Genomic DNA, 25766 nt, shown 5'->3' with positions numbered 1-25766 from the left:
GGTTCTCTGCCTGAGCTCACCACCTCCTCGCTGCTGCTTGTATGTCTGCTCTCTCTCTCTCTCTCTCTCTCTCTCTCTCTCTCTCCCTCTCTCTCGGTTTTTTGAGACATGGTTTCTCTGTGTAGCTCTGGCTGTCCTGGAACTCACTTTGTAGACCAGGCTGGCCTTGAACTCACAGAGATCTGCCTGCCTCTGCTGCCCGAGTGCTGGGATTAAAGACATGCGCCACCACTGCCCGGCTTGTATGCCTCCTCCCAACAAGGCCGCAGAGCATAGCCTTCAGCGATGTTCTCACAAACAACCTGTTTGACTGTGTTCATGGCTCCTTCATGGCTGAAAATGTGCAGACCCTGGGTGCTTTGAGCTGGCTCTCTCAGCATCTGCTGGCCAAGACACAATGATGTCCCACAGGTCTCAGCGATGCTGCTGCTTGCAGTGGGGGCTTCTGAAGCTGCTTTTGGACTGCCAACTCCGCAGTAGCTGCTCCTGCTGGACGATGCTTTTGTGTCCCAGGTCCCATGCTGGGGAAAATACACTCTACTCTAAGTTAAACCTTCTATTAAGCTTAAGCCTTCATGATACCTAAAGCCTGCATTTCTCAAACCTCACCAAAACTTTTATGACTTCCTTATATACAACTTTAGACCAACTAAGAGAGAGAGAGACAGACAGAGAGAGAATCAATGAATGAGAAGAGTTACTTGCTGCAGTCTACGAATACCCTGTTCTATCTTTACAATTTTACTCCCAGGAAAAGAAAATCACTGTACTCCAATTTATTATCTGAGCATGCCCACTTAACCTGCTGTGTTCCTTCTCTTTTATCCTCTGTACCCAAGTTTCACATTCTGGCACCTTATGTCAGTGTCCAGCTCCGACCTGTGGAAGGGTTCTTGGGGGGTAAGAGAGAGGAATGAGGAAGTATTAGAAAGACAGAAGGAGATGATAAGAAAGACAGAAACACAGGATAGTTTTAGGAGCCCTGGCTCAATACCCAGCCACCTGGAGGTTTATTCCAATGGGCTTTTCATATAATGCCAAGGGTAGAGGCAAAAGACCTTTCCCTTTCAAGATCAAAGCACAACATATAGCCAAGTGTTGACCCTTCAAAACACCTGGTAACCACGCCCATGGCCACATCATCCCATTATGCAGCCCTGCTGGGTAAAGCAAGCTCACATTCTCTGACCTTGAGTAAGGTCTTACTGGAGAGCCTCTGTGGGCCCCACACTTTAGTCATTAAGCCTTGATGCTGAGCATTATCCAACTCAGGCAGACCTCCCACTTCCTGCTCCAGGCTTTTATCCCTGTGAGTCTCCCTGACCTCCCAGCAACTTCTCCCCAGCCTGCCAGATCTAGCCCAGGTTCCACATTCAGTGTCCCTGTTTTGTCTGGCCATTCCTGCCTTCACTATAGCCAACCTCTAGACTTCTGGCAGGACCCACCCTACATGCCACAACCCACCAGTTTCTTCGGTGACACACCCAACCTGTCCACCCAGCTAGATATCCCACATCCTTCTCCAAGGTCTAGCCTGATGAGTCTCCCTGGCCTTCTCTAGCCAAGGCTTGATGCTTGGTGTCCACTAAAGTTCTTTATTACTTGCCAAGCAATTTTTGCTAATTCAGTCGACTCTAAAGTAGACATTGCTCCATGCCTGTACCAGGTTTGGAAACTTTGTTTTCAGAAGATTTTAGAGCTTAACAGTTCAGAATAAGAAGCCGAATTACTTAAGGTTTTAAGGAGGACTATATATTTTCTATTATTATGTACTAGATGTACATAGGAAGAGGGTTCATTGTAACATTTCCATATATATGTACAATATGCCATGATCATATTCACCCCATTTATTACTTCCCCTTCCCATTCCACTTAATGGCTTGTTTCCCCCTGTCTTGCTCAGCTTGCTTTCTTATGGAACCCAGGACTAACAGCCCAGGGATGGCCCCACCCACCATTGTCTGGGCCCTCCCCCATTGAGCACTAATTGAGAAAATGCCTTATAGCTGGATCTCATGGAGGCATTTCCTCAACTGAGGCTCCTTCCTCTCTAATGACTCTAGCTTGTGTCGAGTTACCCAAAAATCCAGCCAATACACCCTCTATACTCGTTGTTTTAGTGTAAATCCTCATTGGTCTTAATAATAAAAACCCAGATTCGGATATCAGAGTGAAGTTGAAAGATCAGAGAAGCAGAGCAGCCAGCCACTAGAAAGACTTCTTACCTCTAGGAATCCTCAAACTGAAAGAGCCAATATCCTGTCTCCACCCGGCCTTCTCACTTCCTCTCTCTGCCCAGCCATATCACTTCCTGTTTCTTCCTCTCGACTGCTGGAATGAAAGATGTGTGCTACCACTGCCTGGCAACTAGTGGCTAGCTCTGCACTCTGTTATCCAGGCAAGCTTTATTTGTTAGAGCACAAACAGAATATTACCACATTTCTCCATTTTTGTCTAAAATAAAAAAAGAATGTTATAACTAATATAAGAAAAACTGTATACAATAAGAACAGTAACGATATACAATATATACAGGCAATAAATACATCAATAATGTCTAGTCCATAAACATTTGACAAATTCAGAGATACTCCATTATCTATCCTATTTTGGTGAGTCCAAAAGGTTATTCCTAATTCATTTTCTATTCTAACTTTCATTACCAAAACTATCTTTTTATGCACCTGAACCTTACACAATTTACATTTCTTCAATGAATTTCTTTTCTAAGTATAGTAACAAAAAAACCTAAAAGGATAAAGTCTTCAACTCCATCAGATACCGAAGAAGGAAATAATATTACCTGAGTAAGTGGGAAGTGTAAGCAAGTGACTTCCAAAAAAATGTGAGAAATGACAGAAACATCTGGCTCTCCGGGACAGTCATCTGAGGTTCTTCTGTAACATTGGGGCATCCATCTTCAGCCTCCAGGCTTAGCAGATCTGACAGACTCATCTGTGAAGCAGGGTTTTCTAAAGAGCCTCCTAACTTGTCTTTTGTGTCCTGCTTGTCCATTTTGGACAGCATACTGTCAGCAGTTGATGCAAGACCATTTACTCGCCCAATGGCTAACTTTTGCCACAAAGAAAGTAAGCTCCATGTGGAGTTTCTTCAATGCCCATTATCTTCCCTGAAGTAGATTGGTGCTGCCAGGAGCAGACAGGTCTCATTGTCATAAGAAAAAAATGAACCTATGTTATTAGAACATCTTAAATGCCATATTCTGTAGATTTCTGAAGTGTTTCAAGATGACCTGTCTATCAAAAAGAACCATATCTCTGTTTGACCTTGAAAACATACATAATATGACTACAAGTTTGATTGTAATAGGTGATTAATTACTAACCTGCATTTCCTTATTATCCTAAATAGTTGGTAATAATAACTTTCAAGAACTAGAAATTTGCATTAAGTTGTTAAATGAACTGTGTAGTTACAACACCTTGAACAAGATTAGAAACATATGTACAGCATGTTCTGACAAAAATTTTCTTAAATTTGTATCAATATACAAAAATCCTTATCAATGTAAAATATTTAAGACTACTACTTGCTGTTTTGGTTTAAAAGTAGAATCAATAATCCACCTTTACAAAATATCACCACATTTTGTATCCTTTAATAAAAGAATTTCAACTTCCTCCATCCTCACCAGCTTTCCTTCCTATCCTTCTTTCTAGCAATGCCCAGAAGGATTTAAGTGGTTCTAAAAAGGAACAACATTCTTTACAAAAACCCACAAAACCCCCACACCTCCTTTTAAGGAAAAACTCAGGAGGAGAGGGGATGCAGTTACTATCTATACTCCCTGGACAAAAGGAGAGCTGAAATCTTTGATTATGTGGTTCCCTGACCCATACTTGGATCTTTAATGATTTGTTAGAGAAAACACCAGGACCACTCTATTTATATGTGAACCAGGGTTTTCTTACTTATACAAACTAATTCAATCATTAGTGTCAGGAAGCAAGTCAAAGGAATGGTTTCTTTTGGCAGAATGGTACAGAGAACATTAATGAAATAGATGCTAAAACTTCCTGTCATATATTAGGACACCATCACTTTACTGCAATACCCAAATTATTCTCATGGATTATTATTATTATTATTATTATTATTATTATTATCATTATATATTATTGTATAACAATATAAGGCCAGATTTTGGAAAAAAATTTAAACAGCACTCAATAATTCCCTCTGAGAACATTGAAGATCAAAGAATCAAAGAAGTGATATCTTATTAAAATATGCATTTGTGGAATGGCTAGAAGATTTGGCCACTTTGGTCAAGTGGAATCATATAGTATGGGTCTCATTTCCCAGAGATATGACCAGATCAACTTTCTTACCTGACCAGATCAACTTTTAAGAACTATCAGGAGAAAATTGGGTAGTAGATCACTACCCAAATTATGAACTTATTATTAAAACAGTTGGGCTCCCAGGCAAATAACAAACAACAAAAATACCTACCAATTCCTTCCATCATGAAAAAGACAAAGTAATTTGTACTATTGTTAAAATTCTGGACATTTCAAACAGGGCTGCAAGAGACTGAAATGGGTGCTCTTTCAAATGGGACAGCAGACGTCAGATCGAGAGAGAGAGAGAGAGAGAGAGAGAGAGAGAGAGAGAGAGAGAGAGAGAGAGAGAGAGATCTTGAAAACAAAAGGACAGACTAGAATAGAGAATCCAGAGTTTTTCCTTTTCTCCTTAATAATGCCGTAGGAGGACTAGATATAATTACTAACCAAGAGAAAAACAAAGGCCCTAGTTGATACTGAAACTACTCTACCTGCTGTAAATCCCACCAGGGTTAAAATTCTCTCCCTCTGAGTAAAAATAAAATTCAAGTGGTGGGAATTTCTAACCTACCCATAACTGCCTTTAAGACAAACCTTACAAAATTTCCATCAGCATAAACTGGAGGGCATCACACTTTTGTACTTATTGTGTCAGGGCTAAGGTTATATGCATTTGAATCCACTGTAAAAAAGAGACCACCGACTTGATTCAAATTGTAATTAAATAAATTTGTTAATTACTGCTAGCAGGCCAACAGCCTTAAAGCCAAATCAAAGGTGTGACATGCAGAAGAGGCTAAAGGAAGAGTTTTAAAGGTGGGCATCACAATGATCTCATTTGTGTGGAGTGTGTTGCCCAGTGAAAATCTGCTTTTACTCCCCTCAGATGTGAGGAGCTGTCTCTCTCTCCTGTCTACAGGAAGAAAGGAGCTATCCCTTTTCCTATTATACAGTGATAAGTGTGTAGGGTCTAAGGAAACACTGAAAGAAGACCCCAGACTCAAACAGTATACAAAAACAAAGAGTATTTATTATAGCAGCTTGCATGTGGGTCATTCACCTGTACAAAGTGGCGACAACCCCGAGAGCATGCAGGCTTCTTTGAAGCACAGCTAAGGGGAGTTTCAGGGTCAGCTACATAATTGGTTAGGCAAGCAGCAGTTACATTAGTATATTTTTAATTGGCTGAGGTTTAGTCTTATCGTTTTTGCACACATCTGCATAAGCTTGGACATGACTCAGAAGGGGGCTGCTGGGTTTGTCCTTGAGATACTGTGAGGCTGACTTAGACCCTCTGTGTTTGTTCTTCCCTCGACCCTGAATGCAAGGGCATTGTGGATAAATGGCCCTTTGCTGGCAAAGACACCTCTTTGTCCTCAGAGACCTGGAACCTAAATTCAGTTGAGAAAGTGGAAGAGTTTAACCTCTTCAAGTGGATTTACACAAGGTGGAGCAAACAGTTAATTATTTCACATCACTTTTAGGGGAGAAGGGAGCCTGGGGTTAAAGTTGCTGGGACCTTATATTTTAGGAATTTAGAATTGGTGCCTAGCACAAAATGGAGTTTTACTTAGCTATCACATTCTCCACTGACTCTAGATCATATGAATCAAATCATTGATCCTGTGGAGGTTCAGGTTGATATTGAACCTGCAGAACTAATATTTTAACAGAGTTGATTTTTTTTTATGAGATGGCATAACTACAGTTTTGTAGTCCATTATATTCCCCACTGGTTCTAGGAGAATGAGTCAAATCTGGGGAATTTAATTTCAAGGCCCCGAATATCTATAGTGTTTGACAGGACACCCATGAATGAACATTAGAATGTGTAAAGCAGTGAGATAGAGACCATAAACATTTGTTTTACCTAGGTAAAATTGGTCATCAGGAAGTAAGTCATTCAGTCAGACCCCAGCCTCCATCAAGTGTATCCTTTTTTTGCAAGTTTTGTAGTCTCTGATTTTCAACAGGTATTCATGACACTGAAGGGGTCCGGAGGCCAACATGGGCCCTGGGATGACACTAGGTACTACAGGCAGCCATTTGTCCAGTTTGCCAGAGAGAATGGAAGGAACCCCTGGTAGAGGGGCAGTACTGCCCTTGGACTTAATATTTCAGCCTTTCATTGGGGGGGGGGGAATAAGGGGTGACATAGTCTCTTCTGTAAATGCTTCTCAGTGGAAATTAGGAAGTTGTGTCAGGGCCCAGGAAGGATGGGATGCTGATCAACAGACAGGAGGGAGCAGGGCACATCTTGTTCACTGTCCAGGTTCTGTTGCACCACCTGGACCTAGTGAAATACAGGCTGCTTTTGAGCAATCTGGAATGCTGGGTCAAAGCAGGGGCTCAAGCTGGCAGGAAATTCCTGTCAGAAGCATCTCATTTACATCCGTTTTCAGCAAATCCAGGGCTTGTTGGTTCTGAAGGACCATGCGAAGCTAATGTGTTTGGAGTAGTTTGTAGTCTTCAGTTGATTGGAAATCTGTTGGGACAGACCTAGACTAGGGATAGAATGTCAAGTTCAGGAACTTAGGGGGAAGTTTTACATTAGGAGAGAGCTCACCTTCAGGGGGAAGCTTAAGCTATTGATTGACAGGAGTAATTCTCTGGAGTCCATTTGACCTGTGACAGATGGATCCCAGTCACGATTACCTGAAGCTTAGATGCTTTTTGAAGTTTACAAAAAGAAATAAAAGTTTTAGATATATTATCATTGCCATTGTTTTTAATCTGCATTGAGATGCCATTGTAGAAAAAGCAGTTTACAAGTTTCTGTAAACAGTTTGAACAGTCATGCCTTTGAATCATAGCAAAAGTTTGGGGACCCAAAAATGATTCTTGGTTTAAAATGTGAACTTTCTTCCCTCTATCTGAGGGGTTGTAGATACACATAGATTGGACAAAGGTGTTTTTAGTATGATGAGAAGTGTCTTTAAGTCTATCCTTAGAGGATAAGCAAAGAAAATTTAAAAGCCTGAGCCTGTGAATATGATAATTATTAGGAGCCAGTACTTTCCCAAGGCTCAATTAATAGCTTATCAGAACTCCATTGATTAATATGCTAAAACTGAATTTTGCAGTCTTAACATCAGGTATCATTTTTAAACCTTGTTATATATCTTAAATCAATTTTAAGATCTTTATAACTTATATTTATATATTTTTAATTTTTTTAGACTATTATAAGTTACATAAATTTCAAATCTTTTTATCCAGTTATTCGCTGTGAGGCATAGGTGATTGATTATTGAGATCTGTCATGGATAAGCAATTTCTTTAAATAATGAAATATTGAAAAGTTACGCTGAACCTTGTTTTGTGAGTTTATCCCTGTTTTTAGAATGAAGCCTGTCAGCAGCCACCTCTCGCAAAGGGAGATCTCCTAGAACCAGTGGGGAATATAATGGACTGCAAATCAACTCAATCTGTTAAGAATACTGCATGCTCTTGCCGGGTGGTGGTGGTGGTGGTGGTGGTGGCAGCAGCGGCGGCGGTGGTGGCACATGCCTTTAATCCCAGCACTCGGGAGGCAGAGGCAGGCGGATCTCTCTGTGTTCGAGGCCAGCCTGGTCTCCAAAGTGAGTTCCAGGAAAGGCGCAAAGCTTCACAGAGAAACCCTGTCTAAAAAAAAAAAAAAAAAAAAAAAAAAAAAAAAAAAAAAAACGAAAAGGAAAGAAAAAAGAAAAAAAAAAGAATACTGCATGCTCTTAAAGAAGGCGTATCCAACCTTGTGAATGTCAGCTTTATGGGTTTTTTTGTTTCAAAATACAACTTTTTGTTTCAGAACCCAGAGGGACCAGTTGCTGAAAATACATCCTCCATGGAAATTTTTCTCAGAAAAACAGAAAACTGTAATTTGTGCTATCTATTTGTCTATATTTTTGCTTCCTCAGAGGATAGCAAGATGATCTCAGGGATTGTCAGACATGCATATAAGGGATATATATATATATATATATATATATATATATATTCCATAATCCAACAATTAATACTCACAAATATCTATTTTTCCATCTACCTCATGCCCAATTACGTAAACTCTTTACCAAAATAATCTTCCCCAAATTATTCATCTTCAGTTGTTTTGCTACTATCCTTGCGTAGGATCCTGTGGCTTTCAAACACCATCCACAGTCATTTCCTCACTCATTCTCTCTCCCCATCTTCAGAGTGGTACTACCAACATCACTGAATGAGCTAGGGAGACGGGCCGCCCAGGTGGGAAATCGGACCTGCCGCCATTCCAAACGGTTTTTAATGGATTGTCATCATAGGCCATCAGGGCTAGCCACGGGAAAAGTGATAACTGCCAGAAAGGATAGAACAAGGAAGTACCCTGGTTGTACAGAAGAGTCAAGGATGAATGAGTGAGACAATAGAACCGATATCCCCTTTATTGGGACATCTTGGAAAACCAGGTTCAGGTTGCTGGGTATTAGGTGCCAGCTTGAGCCTGGAGAGGTGGTACTAGCAGAGATGTTCCAGGATCTTGGGGAAGTGGCATTCAAATCAGGAGAACAGGCGCCATCACATCTGCTGTTTCTCTTGGTATCCTTGGTTCGTACAGCACTTGGTGGTATATCTGGCGTGTCTTTAAGGGTCTGGCTTTGGCATGAGTCTGGCAGGAGGGGTAGATCTGTGCAGGAACCTGCAAATGTTTGTAAAACAATTGGAACAGATTTACAACTTGGTATCATAGCAAAAGCTATGGCTTTGGGTTAAAAGGTATGAACATTTTTTAGGGCCTGGTTTTAGCCCAATGAACACATCTTTAATTCTATAACCAGAAGAAATTTACTGAATGGAAGTGGTTGAGTGAGTGAAGGAAGAGGAGGGAGGCTTCCCTACCCTCTCTAATGCTAACCTGTCTCTAAAAGCTGGGACCAGCAACACCCACAGAAATTTAAGGACACTCAAGACTGTCTGTAGTCAGTGCTCTATCAATTTATCAAAACTGCATTTATCAATGTTAACATTTTGAACCTCTGGATTTACATATGAAACCAGTTTATCCTGTACCATGAGTCTGTGAATGAGGCACACCTGTCTGTACTTTTGACAGGAAACTTATTAATGAGCTACCAAGGTGCTTGTAGCCTTGGGGTTGGGAGAGAGCTATAAGATTGACAAATCTGGTCATCAAACACCATCAGATCTGAGAAGAATGAGTATGTGAACAGAACTAAGACAGCTTTCTAGCTACGTAGGCCATCTGAGGTTTCTCTTAAATGGGAAGGAGGGGGCCCCATCCAACTCTGTGACAGGAATTGGTGAGGGAACTATGGGACCCGATGAACAGATTAAAACAGAGTGGGTAGCCACCAAGTCCAGAGGAAGGTCAATGGACTTACTGCTACCTGCAGTACCACTCCAAGCTCGGAGAGGGAAAGGGAGTCACCAAGTCAAGGTGATGTCAGTCTTCTGCCAGGCTTAGGAGTTCAAAGGCCTGGAGAGTCAGATGCCTATGTTGGTGAGGCTGGGTATCCATGGCATGGCATAGAGGATGAGACCGCATGGGGCATTTTGATCTCCAGTGTTCAGGCTGTTGGCAGACAGGGCATGACTTCCTGTGAGGCTGAGTGTCAGGGAAATACAGTGACCAGTGACCCCAGGCTGCATTCCATGCAGGATCCTGGCAGAGTTGTCTTGGGCTGATCTCCAGCAGGATGGAGCCTCATGGTTGACTTTCCTTGTCCTCTATGTGGGGCCCGGCGGGGGGTCGGGGGGGTGGTCAGGGGTGGCGCTCAGGGTAGGTGCCAAGGCATTGGTTTAGAGCATAGCTTGTCAGGAAGGCTCAGCTGTCTCTCTCTGAGTGTTTATATATAAAAAAGCCATATACACCAATTCCTATATGGGAATTGGGGACACTCCTCAGCCCTTTTAAACCTTACAGAAACATCTGATCTGACCCAGTTGGAAACAAGGAGTGCTTATATCAGCTGGGCTGGTCCATATCAGTTTTTAGTAAGTTCATGGCTCACAGGTTCTAGTCAGTAAGTAGAAGTTAGCAACTGATGCTTGGATGTGTCTGCCAGCCAAGTGGAAACCTGTTAAGACAAGTTTAAACTAGCAACAGAAGTCAAATTAACTTATTTGGAACTTTTAGGCCCATGGTCTTAGTAATTGTGAAGGGGAGACCAGGAGAGAGAAAAATACCATCCTCGGGTAAAGAAAACTCAAGCTGTATTCTTATTTATAAAATGACATAAAAGTTTTGGATACCAATTAGTATGAAATTCTAAATTATGGAAAAGCAGGCAATTGGTATCTAGGCTTTGAGTCCTAGCAAAATTACAGGTGTGGGTTAAAAGGTATGTACAATTTTGTTTAGAGAGAGCCAGGTACAGATAGGGCAGAGGTATCTTCAGACTGATGAGAAGTTTATATATAGAAAACAACCAAAGAAAATCTAATTTCTTGAGCTTGTGACCCAAACAGTACCAGAATTGTATTAATGTTAAAATCTGAACTTTTGAAATGGTAATATAATAATATTTTAGAAGGGGAAAGTAATCTGAGGCATTTAAATCATCTATTTACATCTTTGTAACTAGTATTTATATACTGAATCATTTTCTGAGATCCTCAAAGCATGCATGGACTTCTATTTCTTAGAACTTTTTTTATAGAGAGATTTAGTAGCTTTTGAAAAAGTAAGGCTTGATGTTTTATCTATAAAATGAGCTGGCGAGTTGGCCATAGCCTTATAAATTTGCACATCTTAAAAACTGTTCTTAAGAAAAGGTTTAAAATCTCTTAAATGTCTTCCTGAAATATCAAAAACAAAGAACCCTCTTTTTTAAGGAATAGCTAACTTTCCAACAAGGCAAACAAAACTTTTCCACACTTCTCAAGCATTTTAGCATGGCTACCCTGTCATGGCATGGGAGGAGCCCCTTCCACCAGGAGGGGAGGGGTGGATTGAGCAGTAGAGCCAGGAAGCACGTTCTCTTGTGCCAGTGGGAGTCACGGGAGCATGTTGCCCCAGGAGTCAAGCAGAACCAATTTTGTGAAAAGGCATGCAAGAGGCCTTGGTGGGCTTGAGCCGTGGATACATGCCATGCGGGCTTCTGCCAAGGGGGCATGGCAGAAAGTTACTTACTCACACCATGCAGGCATGGTGTCCATATGGAAACTTTATTGGGGGAAGGAGAAGGGAAGGGAGGGAAGGAGAAAAGGGAGGAAGATAGGCAGAGAGAGAGAGGAGAGAGAGGAGAGAGAGAGAGAGAGAGAGAGAGAGAGAGAGAGAGAGAGAGAGAGAGAGAGAGAGATGGAGAGAGAGAGAAAGTTCACTGAGGAGTAGTTTTCTCTTACAAGGGAGATGGTGTGGTCAGGATGCCAGGCAGCTCCCCAACGGGCAGGTCTGAATGCCAACATTCCCTAACAATTCCTAGCATCTAATGGAGTCTAATCTCCATTTAACAAGGGTTAAATAACATTTCTATAAATATAGTCTATTTTTCAATAATAGAGCTTTAGAGTATGCTTTTGTTTGTTTTATTTCTGTCTCATCAAATAGCAAGTTTTATTTGCCTTCACATGGGAGGAATGGCAGTATACATGAATTGCCACGCCACAGGGACACACTGGCAGTCCCACATCTTTGTTCTCAAATCTTTTTTTTTTTTTTTTTTTTGGTTTTTTGAGACAGGGTTTCTCTGTGTAGCTTTGCGCCTTTCCTGCGAACTCACAGAGATCCTCCTGGCTCTGCCTCCCAAGTGCTGGGATTAAAGGCGTGCGCCACCACCGCCCAGCTGTTCTCAAATCTTTAATCTGATTTTCAAGATGTGCACTTTTTAAAAATAAATCTGATTAAATCTAATATGTGGAAGACCTACTCCTATGATGCCTGTCCCAAATATACCATCTTCTTGTTAGAACAACTTACTAAAGGGACCAGAAAGTGTCAAAGGAAGTTAAATATTTAGGCTATATAGTAATTCCCTTGAGACGGTCCATAAATATATATGTTCTTCCTTTGAAAACAAAACAAAAAATAATAAGGGATTCTTAGAATCAGCTGTTTATTGATGGAACTCCATTCCCAGCTCTTACTAATTGCCCAGCCACTATATAAGACACTTGAACAGGACCAACTGGATAACTTACATCTAGGCCTGGAGGAAGAGGCAGTAACTAAGACCCTAAAAACCAGGCCCACGACCTGTGGCACCCAAACTATAACTTTCCTTTCTTTCTTTTCATTCCTCAAATAGAGGGGAATGCACTGGGCTTGCTAACTCAGAAACATGGGGAAAGACACAGGCCCTTGGGGTACTTCAGTCAGCAATTAGATCCAGTAGCCAAAGGACACCCTCCCTGTATGAGGGCCACCTCTGACACTGCTGCTCTACAAACACAGCCTGGGAAGTCACTTTAGGCTCTCTGACTACCTTTTCCGTACTCTATTCTTTAGAACTTTTGCTAATTCCCATCACACACAACCACCATTACTCAGTGAGTCATCTAATTCCTTATGCTGTCCCTGAGTTTTCACTCTCTTTCTCTGGTGTGCTGCATCTCTCCAAATCCCTGCTACCTCACTCCTTTTACCATGTGAAATAGGAGAGGATAAGCATGACTGTACTCCAATGACCGATATTCTTCTTTCCCCTAGGAGAAATATTTGGAGGTGCTTATCAAAGATGGAGAATTGGATTTAGTTACTGATGGATCTTATTTACAAATGGGAGAGCTGGAGAGATGGCTCAGTGATTAAGAACACTTGACTGCTTGCTCTTCCAGAAGTCCTGAGTTCAATTCTCAGCAACCACATGGTGGCTCACAACCATCTGCAATGCGATCAGATTCCTTCTTCTGGTGTATACATAAAATGCACGAATAAATAAATCTTTAAAAAACAAGATGGAAAATGACATTTGGGGTCAGAATATGCAGTTACCTTCTATTTGTGATATAATTGAGAGTTCTTGTTTGCCTCGGATAAAGTCTTCCCAGGTAGCTAAAATCAGAGTCTTCACCAGAGTGTGCCATGTAGCAGAAAGCAAAACAGCTAACACACACACACACACACACACACACACACACACACACACACACACACACACGTCACTGTGTATTTGGAGTGCTATACAACTATGGCATGCTGTGGAGGCAAAAAAAAAAAAAAAAAAAGAATTCCTCTGGCCAGCCTATTTGAAATAGTTATCAAATCTCAGAATTACTGAATCTTACCCATTTGCCCAAACAATTAGCCACCATTAAAATCCTGTATATTCTGAAGCAAAGACTGAGGAAACAAAACATAAGAATTTGGCTGATAAAGCAGCAAAGAAGGCTGCACTACATGGAACTGCTTGTCCTGAGAGAGACTGTCCTATTTGTAATTCCCACTCTATCTCTGACCTCTTCTTTCAGGCTCAACAGATGGTGCCACTGTTGTGGCATTCAAATCCACTGGGAAAAACCAAAGACTTAGACTCAGTTCAAATTTAGATGAAATGAACCTATTCTCACTTCCAGCAGAAGGATGGCAGCCTTAGAGCCAAATAGCATGCCATGCAAAAGGCGCTAAAGGAAGGCTTTATAAAGGTGGATATCAAAGGTGTCATTACAATTGTCTTGGGAATCCACAGCTGGGCAAGACAATTGTTTTCCTCCCCCTCAGTTGTTTCTCTTTCCTATTGTATAGTAATAAAAAGACCGCTTATCTCAATTCCACAGCCATGAGTGAGTTTAGAAAAGCAGAAAGCAAATGGTTAAATACCTCACAGCAGGAACACCATTGTCCTATTCTCCTCTCACCTGCAGGCCAGTAGGATCTCAGAGGCATCCCACAGTAAAAGTCAATGGCCCTTAAAGGATGCCTGGTACCCTATTAAGTTTCTCTAGACACCACAGGGGAGTTATGTGCAAGTTATCATACAGGCCTGAGCATTCTGGGGCAAGTGTCACTAATTGACTGGGATAGAGCAAGTAGTAACCACAGTGTCATCAGGTTAGGGCTGGCTGTCATGTTCTTACACCAAAACAAGACAAGGATGTTGTTCGTTGTTTTTGGTGTTTTTTTTTAGGGGGGGAGCACCACCCAGCTCCCAAATAAATCACACATGGAGGCTTAATCTTAATTATGAACCCCCAGCCTTACCTTGGCTTGGTTTCCTGCCAGAATTTCTTAACTTTATATTATCCTATATACCCTTTGCCTCTGAGAATGTCCTGTTCTCTTACTTCTGTAAGTCTTACACTTTCTTTGTGGCTTGCTGTGTAGCTGGATAACTGACCCCTGGAGTCCTCCTCCTTCTCTGGCTCCTAGCTCTCCTCCCAGATTTCTCCCTCTATATATTCTCTCTGCCTCACAGCCCCGCCTGGCCTTTCTCCTGCCTTGCTATTGGCCATTCAACTCTTTATTAGACCATCAGGTGTTTTAGACAGGCACAGTAACACAGCTTCACAGAGTTAACCAAATGCAACATAAACTGTAGCTGGAATTTTCTCCAGTCCTGCCTGGCCCACAGTCAGGACAAATCTCTCTCATGCGCCAGTCCAGCAGCCACTCAGACCCAACTGAGTAAACACACAGAGACTTATATTGCTTACAAACTGCATGGCTGTGGCAGGCTTCTTGTTATCTAATTATTATATCTTAAATTAACCCATTTCTATTAATCTATACCTTGCCACATGGCTCATGGCTTACCAGTATCTTACATATTGGTACTCATGGCAGCAGCTAGTAGCAGCTCCTGCCTCAGCCTTCCACTTCCCAGAATTCTCTTCTCTGCTTGTCCCACCTATTCTTCTTGCCTGGTCAAGTCAGCATTTTATTTATACAGAGAGATATCCACAGCACTTCCCCTTTTCTTTTTTAAAAAAAGAAGGTTAACTTTCACATAGTAAAATTACATATAACAAAACAGTTATCTAGCAAGAATTACAGTTACAATATCTAGTCTATTTGTATTTGGCAAAATTAAAGAAGATATCCTATCCATCTTATATTTGTAAGTCTAAGGTTTCATATCTAACTTATCTCTTATCATAACTAAGAAAATTATAACTATCTAGTCTTCAACTACATCAAAGACCTCAGAAGGATAAAATATCACTTGAGAAATGGGAGAAGAATGCAAGCAACTTTCGGGAGTCTTGCGAGAGTAGACACAGAGAGCTGGCAGCCTGGACAGTCATCCAAAGTTCCTTTGTAAAGTTGGGGCATCAGTCTTCAGCCCACAGGTTTAGAGCCTCTCAGTCACTTCTCTCTGTGTCCTGTAGAATGTCTGGAATGTCCTCTGCAAAACAGGAACCTGAAGGACCATTTTGTCAAGCAAAGTTCAGTGGTCACCTTCCTATGGGTTCTGCATGTCCAGTCAATCAAGCAGTCCAGGCAAGAACAGTTTCTAGCCCAAATGGTTGTTTTTTGCCAAGGTGAAGATAAACTCTATATAGAGTGTCTTTGATGCCCATCCTCCTCTCTGAAGTAAATTAGTACTGCCAGGAGCAGACAGGTCTCACTGTCCAGAAAGTCTAAATTTTTAAAATATTTTAAATGCCATATTCTGTAGGTCATTGAAGTGTTTGAAGATTACCTACCTAATTGAATGATACCTATGTATACCTAGAAAACAACATGACTATAAGTTTAACTATCATAGAAAACTAATTATTAATCTGTATTTCTGAATTATCCATTAAAATCTAAATGAGTTACATAAACATAACACCTCAAACAAAAATAGAAATATATATATGTATATACAGTATAACAAAATTAAGTTTGAACTTGTATCAATAAACTAAAATCCAAAACAATGTAAAACATTTTAAACAAGTTGTTACTCTTTAAAAGTAGGTTCATTAATCTACTTTTCATCCTATCATATCTATATCATATCCCCTTTTCTTCTTTAAAAAGAAATCAAATTAAAAATCAACCTGATTTAAATAAAAATAATGGTTTTTCTCTCTCACACAGGAGGGCTCTTCTGATATGGGACAAAAGAATCTCTCAGCCTTTTTTTTTTTTTTTTAGCAATATGCTTGGGTTTAGAGAAGGAGTGAGTCAATTCCATCTCCAAAGCCAGCTTGGTATATTTGGGAATTTGGGCATAGCTTCTCTTACTGCTTTCTGCTGGAGGGGGGCGCCATATCTTATGGGGACACAAAGAAAATTTTAGGATTATGGAGTAGTCTGTGAGTGTGTATCATCTGAGCCAGTTGCCTTGAAACTGTTCTGGATGTTGGATCATCTGGGCCATGGTGTCATCAGAGACCTTTCAGGGGTCTCAGCTGGTCAAACCTGATGTATCTTAATCTGGAACAAATCCATAGCCTCTGGCTTTCTGTGCAAACAAAAGCAGAGCCTCCTTTCCAAAGCAACATATCCTTAGATCTAAATTTGGAAGTCAAGGTATCTTTAAAATAAACATATTGGCTTAAATCAACAGCTTTTACAATCAAATGTTTTTCTGCAGTTAAAAATCCGAAAGACAACACAATCCAGATTCTGTGTGTAATGTTCATCTTTACATGGATTATTTTTATACTACCTTTACTGTTTCTTTAAAGACTTTATTTTTAAAAACTGTCTATTTCTTTATATAACTGCATACATTACTTTTTTTTCTCTTCCAAGTCTACATACATTTTTACACACATTGTAAACCATTTAAAATCTTGTTTCATCTGAATCTGCCTTATTGTGTAACTATTGCTTTAAAATGCAGCATTTCTAAGACTGAACTGGCCCGTGTGGCTGATGGCTCCACCCCATCAGCTTCCCAACATGGCGTGGTACAGTGGTACAGTTTACTGTCATCTCTGGGTCTGGAGCATGTGTACCATCAACTATCAGAAGCAGTTCTATCAAAGCCCAGAAACAACCTCCTCCTCCTCCTCCTCCTCCTCCTCCTCCTCTTCCTCCTCCTCCTCCTCCTCCTCCTCCTCCTCCTCCTCTTTCTTTGTACTAGCAAAGGCTAAATCCACCACACAGCAGCATAATTTGCTGCTTACAGATGCCTCATTTCCACATACTGCAGGTCAAGCACACACTCCAGGAACCCACCATAGTAGCTCATACCTACAGGCTACAGATAACTTGAGAGAGACAACTAGGAAGCTGTTTTTAGCTCCGTTTTAGAATGTTCTTTTCAGGTTTTAGGTGGAAACTCTTGCCAACCCGTTGGGCACCATTTGTAGCTAGAGTTTCCCTAGTCTTGCCTGGCACACGGTCAGGACAAATCTCTCTCACCATACAGAGCGATATCCACAACATAAACAAAAGTAACACAACTTAAAACAATATTCTACTACAAAAGGACAATTGGCAACAAGCATATTGCAATCTCAAGTCCCAGAGTCATCTTTGGTTGGGTATAAATTGGATGCTCCTAATGTTTCTCAGCTTCCAATTGCTTCTTCTGGAATACATACATAATTTAAGTCATTAGACACTAGGAAAAATGATCTCTGTGAGTAAACAATAATTGTGGAAACCCTCCCCAACAATACCTCATAAAGCATATTCAAGATGTCCTATTTGCCTCCAAATACTGTCCTGGTAAGCTACTTCATGGGACATAAGGGCCATTTGAAACCTGGCAACTGTGCCTTATCCAAATATCTCCAACACAAGGATATGATCATTCCTCGGTGCTAGTTTGAATGTTTACCTGTTAGTTTGAAGCTTTTTCTTGCTGAAAAATTACTACCTTGCTACAGAGGGGGGAAACCATTAGAAAGAATTATTCTTACTTTGGGCATTCCTGCTGAATTGCATTGTGATCAGAGAACTCATTTCACTGGACAAGTGTTTAAATCTATCTGCAAATTGGGCCTATTATACAATATTTCCAAGTCTTACATTCCTCAATCCCCTGAATTGGTTGAGCAAACAAAGGCACTATAAAAAATCAATTGGCAGAAATTTTTTTCAGAAACATTGCAGAAAGTTTCAGAAACAATGGAAACTTATTTTAGTCCTTGAGGATGCCTTGTGGCATTTACTTCAAGGGCACTGAATGTAGACACAGTACTGAGGACTCTAGAGTGGAGAGTAGCATCGCTCTCATCCATGCTCATCATCCTTAGAGAGAACACATGGTTAGAGCATAATTCCTCCCCTAATAACTCCCATCCAAGTTTCCTTGGGGCGTCTGAGTGTACCCACAAAGGGATCAGAAACACTGCTTTGTACAAGTTCCAGATGCTTTGGGTCTCACCTTTACCTCTGTCAGAGTTTCATCTACATGCCCTACACATTGTCTCTTCCCCAGGATTAACTCACAACAATGTGTAAATGTTATTTCCTGCTATGAGAGTCTTTGAAGCATCCAAGCTCTCTTTATTAAGAAGCACAAACACAATAAAGAAACACCAGGCTCAAAGAAGATGCTTGCTTCTGTGGTGGCTTTTTCTGTTTGAAATCACCACTCGGGCTAATGGTGTGACAATGTGGGGTTTGTTCTCTACTAATTCTCAAGGGAACACCTTCATTCCCTGGGGAATTAAATCGATGTCTTTATACCTTTGGAGACAGTGCTGTCTGAAGTAAATGAACAGACGGGAGCTGAGAACAGTTAGAGTACAATGAAACAGGAAGTGAACAGATGATAGTGGTAGGAGAGTGCAGAGCCCAGTTGAGACAGGAAGTGAACAGATGATAGAGGTAGGAGAGTGCAGAGCCCAGTTGAGACAGGAAGTGAACAGATGATAGTGGTAGACGAGTGCAGAGCCCAGTTGAGACAGGAAGTGAACAGATGATAGTGGTAGGAGAGTGCAGAGCCCAGTTGAGACAGGAAGTGAACAGATGATAGAGGTAGGAGAGTGCAGAGCCCAGTTGAGACAGGAAGTGAACAGATGATAGAGGTAGGAGAGTGCAGAGCCCAGTTGAGACAGGAAGTGAACAGATGATAGTGGTAGGAGAGTGCAGAGCCCAGTTGAGACAGGAAGTGAACAGATGATAGTGGTAGGAGAGTGCAGAGCCCAGTTGAGACAGGAAGTGAACAGATGATAGAGGTAGGAGAGTGCAGAGCCCAGTTGAGACAGGAAGTGAACAGATGATAGTGGTAGGGGAGTGCAGAGCCCAGTTGAGACAGGAAGTGAACAGATGATAGTGGTAGGAGTGTGCAGAGCCCAGTTGAGATGCAACCACTGAAAAGTTTGGGAAGCCCTGTGACATTCTCAGATTTCAGAATGCCTTCGAGTAACTTTAGCTCCCTTGACTCTTGGTAAGGATGACCAATAATTTGGGTTGACTCACTTTATACTAAATTATACAAAATTCCAATGACAACAACCCTCATTGTATTTTACATCTCAAGAGATGACGTTTGTTGATTGCATGAGTTATATATAGATACACACATCAGTGCAAGAGTGGCGTGATTAATATGGGAGTGACAATAATAGTTAAGACCCACTGCACAGAATAAAAATCATATCTGTTACTATAAACCAGGCCAAGAACCCTTGTCTAGGGAGGACATAGGCCTTGGAGACAATCTGTGACTTTCAACCTGCCTTCTCAATTATTATCTCCCTACCCATAGATTAGAGCGGCGCTTCACCCTCATTAGAGAAGCCTATTATTGCAGAAGATGGCAGTTGATACAAAGATGCAGAGTGGATCAGATGCAGAAAATACACACCTGTGGAATTTTCATATCCAAATGGACCTATATCACACCTCGTCCCCTAAGGCTCAGGGAACAATGCAGAAAAGGAGCAGGAAGACTGTAAGAGGCAGAGGACAGGCTGGACTGCTGGAAAATGCTGTTTATTGCATGTGACAGGAACTTTGCACTCATGTACTCAAAGTGGTTGATTGCCTTCAAAAGGTCAAGCTTTTCAAAATTCCAGCATGGAAGAGACTATGAAACCTCTGTACACCCAAGGAGCCATTGGCCATTGATGTTTGCTGGTGGAGCAAAACTCTGTTTTCTCCAGGGATGTTACCCCTGATAATTGTCCCTGTTCTAGTGGATGAACCTTCACCCATACACATACAGATATCTCTGATTGGACTCAGTGCATTTACAATGGGGTGTATGAAGTTGGGAGGGCAACTTGGTGGGGGAATCTGAGAGGAATTAGAAGGAGTGAGGAGAAGGCAGATAGGATCAAAGGGCATTGTGTACATGTGTGGAATACTCAAATAATAAATCAACCATTTTTAACAAGAAAACTGAAATGACATCATCACACCCCAATTAAAATCGCCTGTGATTATAGAACAAATCACAAGTTAGGATACGGAGAAAAAGAAACTGACATGCACTCTTGGTGTAAATGCAAGTTAGTTCAGCCATTGTGGAGAACAGTGTGGGTCCTTCAAAAATCTAAAAGTAGAGCTACCAAATGACGGTGCAGTTGCCGTAGTTAGCCTGCGTCTGCATGTATATACTAAGGAAATGAAGCTGATGCACCAATAGCATACCTGAATGCCCATGTTTACTGCAGTAATACACAATAGCTAAACTGTCGTAGACCTGGGTGTGGGGATGGAGATTAGAATAGAAATATTATTAAGGCATGTTTTGAGAAAGTCACCATGCTTCTTGCTCATACTAGATGCCTGTGTGTCGTAGAACTCATGGAAGGCCATTGGATAGCTTTCTTGCTAGGTCATTTTTCAATGTTTTTTCTCGAGTGACAGATTAGTAGAATACAATTTTCTGGGAAGGCAAACACGTGACATGGGTTAGTTTAAAGGGACAAAAGGGTGTTTTGGTAATCACTGAATCAGACAAAATGGCAGTTCTGTGACCTGGAAGATTTCAACAGTGCTAAGAAACACCCAGAAGATAGAGAACATTTGAATCCTTCTTCCCCTGCTTGATGTTTTGCACCACACATATGCGTTTTCTTCTCTCCTGGGAACAGGGAGATTTCTGTCTCACCACTCTTCCTCTTTCCCCTTAAAGCAGCTGAAGTAAGGGAAGAAAGAGAGCTGGGCATCAAAAAGTATATAGAGAGGTGACAGGGAAAGCCCGGCACTGAGAGTGTGAGATCAGGTGATGCAGACAGCAAGAACACACCAGGAAGCAAGCATGCTTCCATTGATTACGATTCAACACCCCGGCAGTATGATGGAGCTGAGGTATGAAGATTTGTTCCAACCACCGGCCATCCCGCCAGGATTCAGAAAATCTTCCAGCTCTAGTATAACTCATCCAAACCTGAGAGAGCTTGGGGCCAAGTGCTCTGTACCCTTGCTGAAGACGCCATTCATTACAGAATAGAGGCAAGAGTTTGCACTTTTCCTCCCACTTGCAAGCTCAGCACTAGCATGCCTCTGCTTTATGGATGTTCACAGACTATATTAGACTCTTGGGTCAGAGTTTGTCATGGTTCGTGTTTGTATTAGTCGCTCCTTGCCAACAACCTCAAATTCCACATGAGAACTGAGGGGTACCCATTCAAACATTGACAGGCAAATTTTGTTCAGAAGGCATTTGAAAGCAAAATTAGTAAATTCAGAAAGGCCAGAATGGCTCATCCCTACATTATCCAGCTTGTTCTCTACTCCATTTTTGCCTCTGGTGCATTTTCCAACAAATATGTATGGTGATCTCATTGACTTAAAGACTCAGCAAGGAGAACGACATGACCACAAGATGGCAGCATGGCAGCAGCACACATATCAGAGCAGTCATTATTGAATGCTAACTGCTAGAGCATTTTGTAACATTTGATAAATAGTAGTGATGCTATTCCTGAAACAAAGCACAGTAGATAGCGGCCCACTGCTTGGGTCAATGGCAGGAATGGATGATATGGGTGTCATGTGATTTGAAACACAGCATGGCTCCATGCTGTTTGGAAGGACATCTAGGAGTCACCAGCCTTTTGTAGAGTGTGAGGTAGCTGGAAGGTAGTTGCTTCCCAGTAGACAGGAGAAGTACTGCATGGTGCTGATGTCTCTCCATGTGTCAGTGGCACAGTCCCAATGGATGATTTCTGTCGTTCGCAATATGACCTGGACTGTGTCTCCTTCGCAAGTGTTTCCGTATATACCTTGATGGTTACAGGGTACACATGAGCAGAAATAAGGGTGATGATGACCAGGGTCAGGCTAACCACTAATCAGGGTACAGTGGATTTTGTGAAGATAGGAAGCTCTCATGTAAGGGAAGGGGACAGCAATGGTGCATAGGTTGAAAAATTGGAGTTCTTCTGAGTCCAGAAGTAAGGGGTCGGCTTGTCCCTTGATTGTCATCTCAAGGGGGTTATTGGATCTGGAGGCAGATGTTTCCATTTTCTAGCGGCCCAGATGAGGTCAAAATCTGTTCCACAGTGTCCTCTGCAGAGTACAGTGCAGGACAGAATATGAGGCTGCATTTTGCTCCACACACTGTTGACTCACATGTTTGGCTTATGCTGCATGATGAGCAGACTGGACAGACAGTGGAGGCAGACTCAGGAGTCCTCAAGAGGCCTGAGACAGAAGAGGCTAGGCTCTGGATGTTCTGTGAGGGAGAGGAAAAGCTGAGAGTGCCTGGGCTCTGGATTCTCTGTGGGAGAGAAGGAAAGTAGCAGAAAGGAGTCCTTTGTTGCGGGTCTTAAAGGCCGGGCTCCTGGGCTCATGAACACTGGTGATTGTGCAGGGATTGGTGTCTACACATTCATCAGCACAAGTTGTAGTATCTCTGTCAGTGACTTGTTTGGGGTAAATGAAGATGCTCTGTGTGTGTTCGTGCTTTAAGGGCATGGATCTAATATAACTATGACTATGGTGATTGGCTAACTGGGATGTTACTGTCTTCAAATTTTCCCAAAGGTCTTACGTTTTGAATCCTATGTCCTTCTAGGACACATACAACTGAAGTGCCATAAACTCGATGGGGAAATCCAAGCAATGTTGTCCTACAAAGCCCTTGTTGCATCTTCTTTGCTGAGATCCAGAGCCTTTATCTGACTTGCTGCTGGAAGGACCAGCCTTCAGCAACTCAGCCTTCAGCAGCTCAGGAATTCGAGGGAGCCACGGAGTTGGTAGACTAATCACTCAGTTGAATTTTCTATCTGAGCAAGTAAGACTTAATTCTCTGGTGCCAGTAAGTGGAGCAAAACATAATTTTCTGGGGCTGGCAATAGACACACACACACACACACACACACACACACACACACACACACACACACACACACACATCTTGACCATGTCAGGATCTCATCTAGGATGCTGATGATTGGCAAGCCTTCAGCAGGTCAGAGAAACTGAAGAGGAGATGTAGAGTAGCCGAACTGCTGGACAGACAGACAGACACACAAGGACTTTTCTGAGGGCCAAAGCTTAGTTCTTCAATTTATTCTTCTTTCTGTTGCTTGTTCTGCTCTGTTCTTTTCTGTTCTGTTCTTCTCCCCTGATGCTTCCCTTCTGTGTCTCTGTTTTTTTCTTTTTTTTTTTTGTAAGGTGTGCACTTTTATTAAACTGGTCTCAAGTCAGTTTATTAAACAGGCAAGCCCTGGCTGCCTCAACACCTCAATCCACTCCCAGGGAGACCAAAGCCTTCATACATTAAGTTAGGGGGGGAAAGAGGGCCACTCTGATGGCTGACCATTCAAAAGTAAAAACGAAAGTATTAAGGCGGAAGATTTAAAAAAAATTTTGCAGTACATAATTTACACAGAAGCAATGTTGTCACCTCCCCGGTGTGGACTCTGCCACCCTCCTCTAGGGAATGGGGGTGGCTTTTGGGAGGGTGAGGGACTTCCTGTAGCCATGTATCTCTCAGGGACACTTGGAATGACTATTAAAAAAGAAAAAAAAAAAACAATGTACAATCAAAGTCCTCAGCCACATTGTAGAACTTTGGGGATGCTTGCTCCAACCGACTGCTGTCGCCTTCACCGTTCCAGTTTTTAAATCCTGAGTCAAAAGCGCCAAAACAAAACAAAACAAAACAAAATCTTTTTTAAAACTTAAAAAAAAAAACAAAGAAAGCCATGCCAATGTTGTCCATTTTTTTTTTTCCTGCGCAAGTTAGGTTTTGTCAAAGAAAGGGTGTAAAACGCAGCTCAGTGCCAGTCCACCTAGAAGCATTTGCGGTGCACGATGGAGGGGCCGGACTCATCGTATTCCTGCTTGCTGATCCACATCTGCTGGAAGGTGGACAGGGAGGCCAAGATGGAGCCACCGACCCACACAGAGTACTTGCGCTCAGGAGGAGCAATGATCTTGATCTTCATGGTGCTGGGAGCCAGAGCAGTGATCTGTTTTTGCATGCGGTCGGCAATGCCTGGGTACATGGTGGTGCCACCCGACAGCACTGTGTTGGCATAGAGGTCTTTGCGGATGTCAACATCACACTTCATGATGGAATTGAATGTAGTTTCATGGATGCCACAGGATTCCATACCCAGGAAGGAAGGCTGGAAAAGAGCCTCAGGGCAGCGGAACCGCTCGTTTCCAATAGTGAAGACCTGGCCGTCAGGCAGCTCATAGCTCTTCTCCAGGGAAGAAGAGGATGCAGCAGTGGCCATCTCTTGCTCGAAGTCCAGGGCAACATAGCACAGCTTCTCTTTGATGTCACGCACGATTTCCCTCTCGGCTGTGGTGGTGAAGCTATAGCCACGCTCAGTCAGGATCTTCATGAGGTAGTCTGTCAAGTCCCGGCCAGCCAGGTCCAGACGCAGGATGGCATGAGGGAGAGCGTAGCCCTCATAGATGGGCACAGTGTGGGTGACCCCGTCTCCGGAGTCCATCACAATGCCAGTGGTACGACCAGAGGCATACAGGGACAGCACAGCCTGAATGGCTACGTACATGGCTGGGGTATTGAAGGTCTCAAACATGATCTGAGTCATCTTTTCACGGTTGGCCTTGGGGTTCAGGGGGGCCTCAGTGAGCAGCACGGGGTGCTCCTCAGGGGCCACACGCAGCTCATTGTAGAAGGTGTGGTGCCAGATCTTCTCCATATCGTCCCAGCTGGTGACAATGCCGTGTTCAATAGGATACTTCAGGGTCAGAATGCCTCTCTTGCTCTGGGCCTCGTCGCCCACGTAGGAGTCCTTCTGGCCCATGCCCACCATCACACCCTGATGCCTAGGGCAGCCCACGATGGAGGGGAAGACGGCCCCAGGAGCATTGTCGCCCGCGACATGCCAGAGCCGTTGTGGACAACGACAACGAGCGCAGCGATATCGTCATCCATGGCGAACTGGTGGCGGGTGTGGAGCGGCGAAGAAAGAGCTGCGAGAGGCCTGTGCTCGCGGGTGGACGCGGACTCGACAGTCTGTTTTTTCTTATAGCTTATATACCCCAACAAAATCCTCCAAGCAATACAAAAATTATAATATGGTTACATTCTACTTTTAAGTGAATGATTACAATGAATACAAGAAAAATACAATATGTTTCCCATTTTTATTACATGATTAAACATTTATGTATTATATGTGAAAAACAAATTATCCCCAAGATCCCACATACATTTAAACATTCATCTTTTAGACTTCTCATAGATCAGGAGCCTTTCAGTCATAATCGTT

At 42.3% G+C, this 25766-nt stretch overlaps 1 pseudogene; it reads right to left on the bottom strand.

Annotated features, from left to right (window-relative positions):
- Positions 1–24235: 24235 nt before the first annotated feature.
- Positions 24236–25521, bottom strand: LOC143271036 (actin, cytoplasmic 1 pseudogene; annotated as a pseudogene).
- Positions 25522–25766: the final 245 nt, after the last annotated feature.

The sequence above is a fragment of the Peromyscus maniculatus genome, chromosome X, assembly GCF_049852395.1.
Source record: "Peromyscus maniculatus bairdii isolate BWxNUB_F1_BW_parent chromosome X, HU_Pman_BW_mat_3.1, whole genome shotgun sequence".
Lineage (NCBI taxonomy): Eukaryota > Metazoa > Chordata > Mammalia > Rodentia > Cricetidae > Peromyscus > Peromyscus maniculatus.
The sequence above is the reverse complement of the archived record's forward strand: the minus strand, read 5'-3'. Positions and strand labels throughout refer to the sequence as shown.